Here is a 10,920-nt window from a genome sequence, read left to right as displayed (position 1 = left end):
CCATGTTAGATTTCTTGGTAGCAGTTTCGAATCAGTTGCATCACATATCGCCCTTGTTTGTTTGTTTACCCAGGTTGGTCCGTGAGGAACACATGCTAATCCATGGAAAACCATGGACCGCTCCAAGCTCATACAAATGCACAAGCCTGGATAGCCAGTGTAGGCTAATATATGCATGCTGGCCTAGATAGCTTTGATAAACAAAGCAAGAAATGGAAGAAAATAGCTAGAGAAAAGAGAGAAGGCCACTCCCAAACACAATTGTACAATTTTACTCTTAGCCCTTAACTTCGTGAGAAAGGAAACTGGAATTCCAATCTCAGGCCCCGATGCAAAGGCTTGTCCTATGTGTGCGTATGCCCCACTGGATTATGTTAGTGTGCGCAATTCAAATCTGCCACTGCATAATCCAGCGTGGCATTACTCTAATCTATAGACGAGACAGACTAAAGATAGGTCAAACTATATATTTTCTGTCCTTATGGCCAGAATACATTGGTATTGTTATTAAGGGGGTACTACACCCCTGGCCAATTTTGTGCCTATTTTTGCATTGTTCACAAAAATTATAGCGCATTGGTGACTAGTAAAATATGTATATTATAGGGGCAAGGACTACAACTACTGCACTGACAATTCAGCAACTCAAGGAAAGTAGTTATTGATTTATTGATCAAATATTAGTTTTCCCTTCATTTTTGACTGTAACTCCGCAACTGTTGTCTGTGCTGAAATAAAATTTTCAGTGCAGTAGTTGTAGTCCTTGCCCCTATAATATACATATCTTACTTGTCATCAATGCGCTATAATTTTTGAGAAAATGCAAAATAGGCAACAAAAATTGTGCAGGGTGTAGTACCCCTTAACATAATTTGAGTAAGTTTGTAATTTCACCCTGTATAATGTTCAGTGACCTTTTCACACCAGCAGCTACCGGTTCAATTTGTTATGAATTCGGCAGACAGCCGGATTCGGCTTTTGGTAAATTCATATTACGCATGCATTATTTTTTAATTGGAGAACAAGGGATGCGATAACGATGCACCGTTAGCTAACCTTGTATGTCGCCCTCTTTTGATTACTTCAGGCATGTGAATTTTCAGGTTTTTTTAGGAAAGTGCAGTCTCATGCCTGTTACTAAGTTATTATGCTGTTATCATTTGATCTCCGTTAAAAAATTGATATGCTGCCCTCTTTATGTACACCATTGATCCCTTGTTCAAAAGTAATGCATGCGTAAAATGAATTTACCCAAAGCCAAATCCGGATTCGGCCGTCTACCGAATTCATAACGAATTGATATCTGTATGTGTAGTCCATGATGATAACTACCTGTTAGCAATGCAGCCCCCCCCCCCCTCCCCCAAGTGGTACCTCCCAGGCTCACCCACTATATACAAAACTTTATAGACGGTTCAATCAATGGTCAAGACATATGGGTGTCTTTCAGTTGTTGACCTCTAGTGGGCCTAAATGTGACCTTTGCTCATAACTGGAGTCGTGTGTCGCAGGTATGTTAAACTATACTTTTCCGAATCCGCCAGCATGTCATTTAGGGATGATCAGGCCAACCCACCATGTACTTGTCCTTTGGGAACTCGCATAATAGTATGTGTCATGTGCTTGTCAATTATGACCCCGTTTTTTTTAATGGAAACTACACCCAATGACCCCCATTCATCAGAAGTTAACACCTATAATTGACCACCTTTTTCAGAAGTTAACACCCAATTTTTCGCGCGCTTCACGCATATGTTTAGCTACATTGTGGCTACTTTTTTGGTGGTGGTGAAGGTCACATACTGAAGTCAAAGGGCATCTGAAGTCAACTTGTAAATTAACATTAGGTCTCCATCTGAACAGTTCAAATCCTATTGCAACCATTATGTTCTCAGAATCTTCCTTCCTATACTTTGTACAGAGTTGAAGAGTCCAATATAATCAACACTTGGACTCAAAACTTGGACTGTGTTGGATAGGCTCACTTTTCCCCCCAATTTTGTTTTCTACAATGTTTTGACCAAAACTCATTTTTGACTTTTTTGGACCAAAATCTCATTTTGGACCAAAATCTCATTTTGGACCAAAAATCACATTTTTGATCAAAAATCATATTTTTGACCACAAAATCACATTTTTTACCGAAAATCACATTTTTTACCAAAAGTCATGTTTTGACCAAGAAAAGATTCTGAAAACATAATAATGATAAAATTGGATGTTTTTTTCACCCAATACAAAATTTATTGGTCTCGCTATGAGTTTAAAAATATTGGACTCGAATATTTTAAAACTCATAGCTCGACCAATAAATTTGTGTATTGGGTTCAAACCATCCAATTTTATATCAAACTTGTAGCTGCATTATGAGAACCCTTATCTATTGGTGATGTTCAAGGCCATATGCTGAGGTCAAAGGCCATTTGAGGTCAACTTGTAAAATAATATTTATTCAAGACTTTTGGTTAAAATTTGGTCTCATGAATTACAGTTTAAATCCTAATGCAACCATTATGTTTTGATGAAATTGATGATTCCAAGTGTGTGAAAATATTGGATCCAAAATATAATAATGATAAAATTGGACGATTTACGCCCAATATTTGTTGGTCTCGCTATGAGTACAGCTCAACTGATCATACTTTTCCTACATTCGACCTTGCATGATTTTTGAGTCGACACAGTCATGAAAATAACTATAGATACTTGACAGACCATTAGTAGCCCAGTTCTGAACCTTTTCATTGATCATTCATAACAATAGGTATCTGATGGATCAGTGAAGATAAGAAGGGATTATAATATATCCGTAACCTTGATATTATAGTACATCTCGAGGAAAAAGTGCAATGGACATGTTTTCATTTTATGTTTCAAATATCCCGCATGAAAATTGAGTATTTAACCCAAAATGGAAAATGGAACAATTTATTGGAAATCTGTTTTAACAGATTTTTTTGACATCTTTTTCTAAAATGTATTATACATATATTAAGAAATTTGATAAATATTCAAAGAAAATATAGGTCATCCAAAAATGTTGATTTTTACACATTTTGGGGCAAAAAAGGAAAAATAAGCAAAAATATCAAAATCTGTTTTAACAGCTTCATTCATCAAGTCATAACAAACGGCCTACATGCTTAATTTCTAATAAAATATTGAAATTGTGAAAAATATAGGTATTTATTGATTTTCATGTTTTTTCTTGCAAATATGCTAATAATATGCAAATTATGAAATTGCAAAATAAAGTTTCTACATAGCATACATCTTTCAAGTGTGATGTTCAAAATGACAGACATCAAAAAGAGATTCGATGAAATGTAAAGGTGTAGTAACAATTTTGGCATGGACTGTCTGGTTAGGAAAAGTACGGTGAGTTGAGCTGTAGGGCTGAATCTATCCAATTTTATATCAAACTTGGGTCGTAGCTGCATTATGGAATTTGGTCGTATCCAAGGTCACATACAGAGGTCAAAGTTCATTTGAGGTCAACTTGTAAATAAACATCATTTTGTTCTCAAATGAGCAGTTCAAATCATATTGCAGCAAAAGTTGGGTCATAATTGCACTATGGAACCCTGAGTCTCAGATGGAACCCTCATCTATTGGTGGCGTTCAAGATCATATATTGAGGTGAAAGGCCATTTGAGGCTTAGGCCTATGTTTGTTTGCTTACAATTTGACGTTATTTATAGCTTTAAATTTACAACATCTTTCCGAATTTAAATCGCCCGATGGTGGAGGCGTGAGGCGTCCCAATCGACGTTTCCGTGTTATATTAAGCGGGAGTAAGCGTCTCCTCCCGCGTTTAAAAATAGTCTTTAAACCTAGCCGTGATGTGACCAGAATTCAAAGAAGAAAGAAGAATGACCGATATGGTACACGTAAGAAATGTATCCAGATTAAAGATATATGATCTGTGGTGTTATTTTGAATTACCGTTATTTTGCATGTAGGCCTACTGTACAGTCGACTTCTTTTGAGACTTTCTCGCACTAAATTTTATGTAATAAACTAGACACTGTTATGCGTGCCCAACTACAATTTTCGGAGAAATTTCCATTCACTATTAAAAAAGAATTCATGGGTCCATGCATGTCGCACAGTGTCATCGCCCCGATATCTTATGGCAGAAATCGCCATGGTAGGATGAATCCACAGCCACGCATGACCATTTTGTTCCGACCTGTTTAATAGTTTTGAGACGCATAATGAGCCGAGGGACATCCGACTAAGGCTACTGACAATAGCCTGGTAATTGACCTCTCTGTGTGTGAGTGAGCATGTACACGCCATGAGGTCATCTGCTTTTAGACTGCCTCCACGAGTGAGTGCAGCTAGCCTACGCTGCGCTATAGTTCGGCACATATAAAGTCAGAATTTTTGTCAGTTTTTCAGGTCAATACGAACGCTTCTTTCTCAATACGCAAGCTAACGACTATCATATCCTTTCAACACATATGTTCAAGTGCAAGGAAAAAAATATGGCTTCTTTAGAATAAAAAAATTACGGGAGATATTCATCATTTTCTATCCCGGTATCCAAAGATTTATCGTCTGAATATCAAATCGTGCATAGCACATTCACGTGTATCGATCCCGTGTATTCATTTTAGTCTGCTGTAGGCCTACAATGTAATTATTAACCAGGCGATGTCGGTGTGTGTGCATGTCCATGGCTTGTCTGCAGGGCTTGTCAGCAGGGCTGCTTGTCAGGGTTTGTAAAGCACGCCATCTATTTGAACATCTAAAGTTCTTGAGCAAATTACAGTTGGTTCAGGGGGTTCCAGTTACAAAAGAGAAAAACGTGTTTCGTAACCTTAACCGACACCAGAAATGTTGTACATTTGTTGGTCATTTTACTACCCATGTTTTTGTTCAGAACTGCGGTAAACATTGGTGAATTTTATTTTTAACAATAATTGTTCGCTGTTTCAAACACTATATATAACTGTGTATGTAACTCCAAAGAACTTTGTAAATCCAATGAGCATATACTTCATAAATTGACAAAATGCGGTCCGTCCTTTCATATCCAAAGATAAATAATTTCTTGATTGTGCACACTGGAATGTTTCAGTGTAATACTATAATAACCCTCTATAATTTCACAGCATTTTGACAAATGATTGAAGCTGAATGATAGGCATAACATTAGTGATGTGATCAAAGTCAAAGATATAGCCAAACAAAGGAAATGTCTCCTTTTATCTCCTACTGTTTTGGAAACTCTTTAAAAATACTCATATCTTTTGAACTGGTTGTCCAATTTCAATGGGGTTTTCTGGAAAAACGTAGCTTTGCAAATGCTTGTTAAAATTTAATAAGAAATTGAAAATTGTGAAGTTAAATCCATATGGTCTGTTCACGGAGATAAAACAAACAAACAATAGAAAGCCTACATACAGTGGCGTAGCGTGAGTCATCCTAGAGGGCACCGACCATGATGGGGCCATTTTTCGGCAATTTTTCTATGGGATTTTCTAAATTTTCATATCGATTGGGTGCCCCCGTGCATAAACTATTTCACACGAAATAGAATATACATTGGTAACTACTGTGAAAGAAGTTCATACTATTGTGTCACTGAGTCTGATGTCAGTGTTGTAAGAATTATTTCCGATTAAAAATCTGTGAAATATGTGCAGTAAATTGAATTTCGTCAAAGAATTATGTTAGGCCCGTACATCGAACATGGATGCTGATCAATTTATGCATTAGCATGTGTCAGAGCATGTGTACACGTTATAATAAATGGATGGATGGATTGAATTCACGAGCGTACGAATCTTGTATCATACGCCATCATAAAATGCGGGTTTTTTTTTGAGCAAACCCAAACGAAAGTTCTTTTTAAAAGGAAATTAAGGAACATAAACCCAGCTCTGTTGAAGATTCAACGTTTGAATGGGTACAAAATAGAAATGTTTATATTAAGTGCGAGAATAGTTATTGATATTTTATATTGATACTGCACTGCAAATCCCAAGTGTTCATATATTAACGCATGCATGCATGAACGCTTGTGTTAATTAATATTTTAGCACTTTTATCAAACATTTGAACGCTTTTATTTGAACACATGAAAATTTTCGTTTATATATAAAATGTGCGTTAAAGTTTAACACAATTTAACAATAAAAAAACGTGTTCATGTGCTAATATTATTGTGAACACGTTAATAAATTGTGAGCATTATTTTGAAACTTTTAAGTTTCATTGGGAACATGTTGCTATAATGGCTATAAAAATATCAAATGGCGATTTGCGAAATCGGAGATGAGGATATATCTAATAAACACTTAATTGGTATTCAATTCAATTCAATTTATTTCCATCAAAAATACAAAGAATGTTTAATTAACACCAAAATGATTTAAAAAACACAAGATGGAGGAGATGCAACAAAAGGCAGGCAAAAGCCTGCACTGAAGTGTTGCACTACCTTACAAACAATTAAACACACAACTAAACAAGACAAGTTGGGCCTATTGATCGAGATGCAGACGTCTGGTTTCGGTGTAGTGTGACAAACTCAAGATGTTGGTGATTTAAAATTATTTTTGAATATTTTTGCCACCAGAATTAGAGATATTTCCTTTCAAAATTGGTTTTCTGATATGAGTTCAAGGAATAAATTAAGAACCTACATTCAGTTCAAATCACTCCTTGCTCCTGAAAGGTACTTATTATTGATTAGAAATTTTGGTAAAAGAAGGGCCATGGCAAAATTAAGATGTTCCGATCACTCTCTCAGAATTGAAACTGGCAGGTGGAATAAAATAAACGCCGAGGAGAGGTTTTGCGAATTGTGCAATGATGGTAGTGTTGAAGATGAATATCACTTTGTTTTGGTATGTCCCTTTTTTCGGATTTTAAGAGATAAGTACATTCCTGTTTTTTATAGAGTCAATCCATCATTAAATAAGTTTATCTCTTTGATGAAAAATGAAGATATTAATGTTATTCAAACACTTTCAGAGTTTATTTATATTGCTCTCAAACTCAGGTATAATATGCATTCTGATACATAATGTTTCTCTATTAATCTAAATTGTTGATTTTTCTTTCATATGCATGTAAATAATGTCTGTCACCGTGTAATTATTGTTTGCTTTGTACTAAGGGCTGGAGGCCTACGTACTTAATAAAATACAATGAATGAATGAATTGATCGAGATGTATATACAAATGAACGAATGAACGAATGGAATGGATGGATGAATGAATGAATCTTTATTTCCATAATCAAAAAGACGCAAAATACATTGAAATCACACATAAAACCACATGAACAATTATGAGATAATCGAAAGGACAATAACGCTAGCATTGACAATCACCTTACAGAAAAACAGCAAAACTTGTATTAAGGGTAGACGAGGTATTGTTGGTCGTAGCAACCTAAAAATCGATTTTCATTATCTGGATCAATATATTACTGAAAAATAACACCTTGATGTTTTGCAAAAGTTCATTCTACAAATCGTATACTTTGCAAACTTGCTTAATTTATTGTTGTTAATGAGTAATGTATGTTTTACAAAAGTGTTGTTGTTTCAGCCCTCTTTACAACGTAACTCAAGAACCGCAGCACCTATAAAAGTATATCTGTGATATTTTAATTCTTCTACACACTCGCTATGAATTGAGCAATACAGTTTTTGCCAAAGCTCACTACCATTCGTAAGATGCTGTGAACTACCAAATCACAACAGTTTAAAATAATTAATAACCTTAAGACTATATCACACAAGAACATAAACGGGGCTTCAAGAATTAGTTGTACAATTAGATTTATTATACTTCGAGGTTGTCATTAATCATGTTAATTAATGATATAACAATGGGCCAGTAGTCCTTCAACTTTCGAATTTCCTGTTTTATTATAATTGTTGTTTCTTGTGTGATCGCTATGAATATCGGACAAAGAAATTATCAAATGAGCATGGTAGTTGTTTGACAGAATATCCACTTCTAATGTGTATAATATTATCAAAAACATTAAGAATATTGTATTTATGAAGCAGTAGTCCAGAATAGCTTCGACGGACCCGGCAGAAATTTTCTGGATTTTTTTCTACCTCGGAAAACCCCAAAAACTAGAGCGGTTACCGCACCAAAGCTGAACCATAGGGCTTATGCAGTATATTGTGGTATACAAATTACCCAAAATCGACAATTGCTTGAAATTACAGTAGGTTTAAATTGCCAAAAATTATGCTAAATTGTGACCGATCACAGCGAATCGTGTTAAATTTTGTAAAATCACAGCAAATTGAGGTAGGCCTTAATTTTACAAAATTGTTTCAAATGTTAATCAATCGGCTAAAATCGCCAAAAAATTGGCTAAAATCTACAAAATGGCTGTAAATGAGCAGAGCTTCTGCAAAAATAATGTGTGATTTACTTTTACCTCGTTTCTCATGTGACATGGGGCCTTCAAAGTTTGGCAACAAATAAATTTTACTTGGTAAATTTTTCAAAAAGTATAAAAAGTCAATTGCGGCAACAGGGGTACTACACCCTCGATAAATTTGTGTCTATTTTTGCATTTTTCTCAAAACTAATAACACAGTGGTAACAAAAGTTATGTATATTATAGGGGCAAGGAATCCAATTACTACACTGGAATTTCAGTGACCCAAGACAAGTGGTTTGTTATTTATGACCAGAAATGAGGTACCACTAGGATGTACCTCGTTTCCTATCATATATACTGAACCGCTTGTCTTGAGTCACTGAAATTTCAGTGTAGTAATTGGATTCCTTGCCCCAATAATATACATAACTTTTGTTACCAGTGTGTAATTATTTTTTGAGAAAAATGCAAAAATAGTAACAAATTTACCACATGGGTGTAGTACCCCCTTAAGCCTATGTATAGGCTACATAATAGTGTGAATGCTGCTATGCTAGGGCATATTATATCAATAGGCGCTACATGCAGACGATATAGGCCTAATACCATACTGCATTTGAATGCTACTCTCTACTGAAGATACGGCAGCTGACAGCTCATAAAACAATTAATATGTGAAATCTGAAAAATAGTTACTAGTATGTGAATGCTGCTTTCTACTGAGATAGCTATCAGACATATATATTACCATGGAGCTATTAAAGATGGAGAAGCAATATATTATGTAACGCATTGTTCACTTGTGCCGATTTGAAATCTGACAAGCTATTCATCGAAAGGTACCTTTTTTTTGGGACAAAGGGCTTCCGCCATTAAATCGGTAAGCTGACCCGACAGTGTATTAACGCTTTACCTAGCAGGCTACTGTCAATAAGTGATCAAACGAAAGTCGCGTGAAAGCGCCTATTGGAACGAAAAGTACCTATTGTTACCATAAAACCCAAGGGTGTGATTGAGTAGCCGTAAGCACAAAAGGCACACATTATTATCTATTCATTTTACCTTGACAGTCGCGGGGGTCCTTTCGAACGTTCCAATGAGTCAAATAGGGCCCAAACTTACGCCAGAGTGAACAAGATAATGCGATTGATTTTCTTACACGTAAAATACGGCCAATTCAGAGAGAAAATCTTGTTTGTCGTATAGGGCCTACTAAGTTACGTAATAATCGGATTGACTACCATAGCAATAGGTGAAAACAATTTTTGAATATACCGCGCTGCACTGATATGTTCACGCGGTACCTCTGCATTGAACCATATCATACTGATCACTTGCACCTGTAAGATTAGTATCTTTGAAAAGACCAGTATTGTAATCAATCTATGATTGCAGACATACACAGGTGATGAGTGTAACCTGCTTGTAGTGCAGCGCGATATGTTCAAAATTGTTTTCACCTATTGCTGTGGTAATTAATCCGATAAATTACGTAACTTCGCCAGCGTATAGACAGTTACTTTTTGTTGGCCGCTGAGCTATATCTTTTCAGATACTTCATAACGCGTTTCCATTAAGTTGACAAGCTATTTCTCCTTGCTTTAAAGAGAGCACAAATATGCACACAGTATAGACAATTGAATGGACTGAATTTGTGCTAGGATTTCACTTAATATAACTATTTTTTTAATTTTATAAATACAATATCTCATACCTTGATCAAGAACATATTATTGTAGAGGCCATAAATATACGCACTCATCCATAGGGAGACGAACAGGATAAAGTTAATCTGTTCTTTTCATTCTCGATCATTAACCTTTGGAACATTTCGCATGCATATTGTTTGTCTCAATGCCTTCTCGGCAATATCGGGCCATATTATTTAAATCGTGAAACCGTAGAACGATCTGTTGGTCAGCATAGATATTGAATAAAATTGAATCCCATCACATCAATTCAAAGCTACACCCTTTTTTGAAATACTGGTTACCAGCGACTTAAAATGAATAGATAATAATCAATTGGCATTCGTTTTTGTATTGTGTTTATTCGCCTTGATCATACGCTTCGCGCCATATATAATAAGACCCCTTCTGTGAAAACCTTAGACACAGAGACCCCAAACATGCTATTTTTACCCATTTTTTCCAAATATTTCTTAAAGTATTTTTATAAACATCTAAATCAGTTATGAAAAGAAGTGATTGGATTGAATCTAAATTGATTTCCTGAAAGGTGTGTATTCAAAGATTGCCTGTTCAATTTTTCACATATTTGTACATAATTATGAATTTTTTGTGATAATTTTGTGAGTGGTATTTTTTTACATTACCTACGAATACAATTTTTCATAGCACTAGATATATCTTTAAAAAATGGATATCACTAATAAATGCGCAATTGATACAAGCTTTGATATGTCCAATACTGAAATGCATTGCATTCGGACATCTTTATTATTGTGTTTAGCTGCCAGAAATTCTAAATGGCACAAAGGTAGGTTTGGTAAAAAATATGCATTACCTCCGAATACATGTTAAAAGCTGTGT

Source organism: Amphiura filiformis, chromosome 6, assembly GCF_039555335.1.
Source record: "Amphiura filiformis chromosome 6, Afil_fr2py, whole genome shotgun sequence".
In the NCBI taxonomy this organism is placed as follows: domain Eukaryota; kingdom Metazoa; phylum Echinodermata; class Ophiuroidea; order Amphilepidida; family Amphiuridae; genus Amphiura; species Amphiura filiformis.
Note: the sequence above shows the minus strand (reverse complement) of the source record.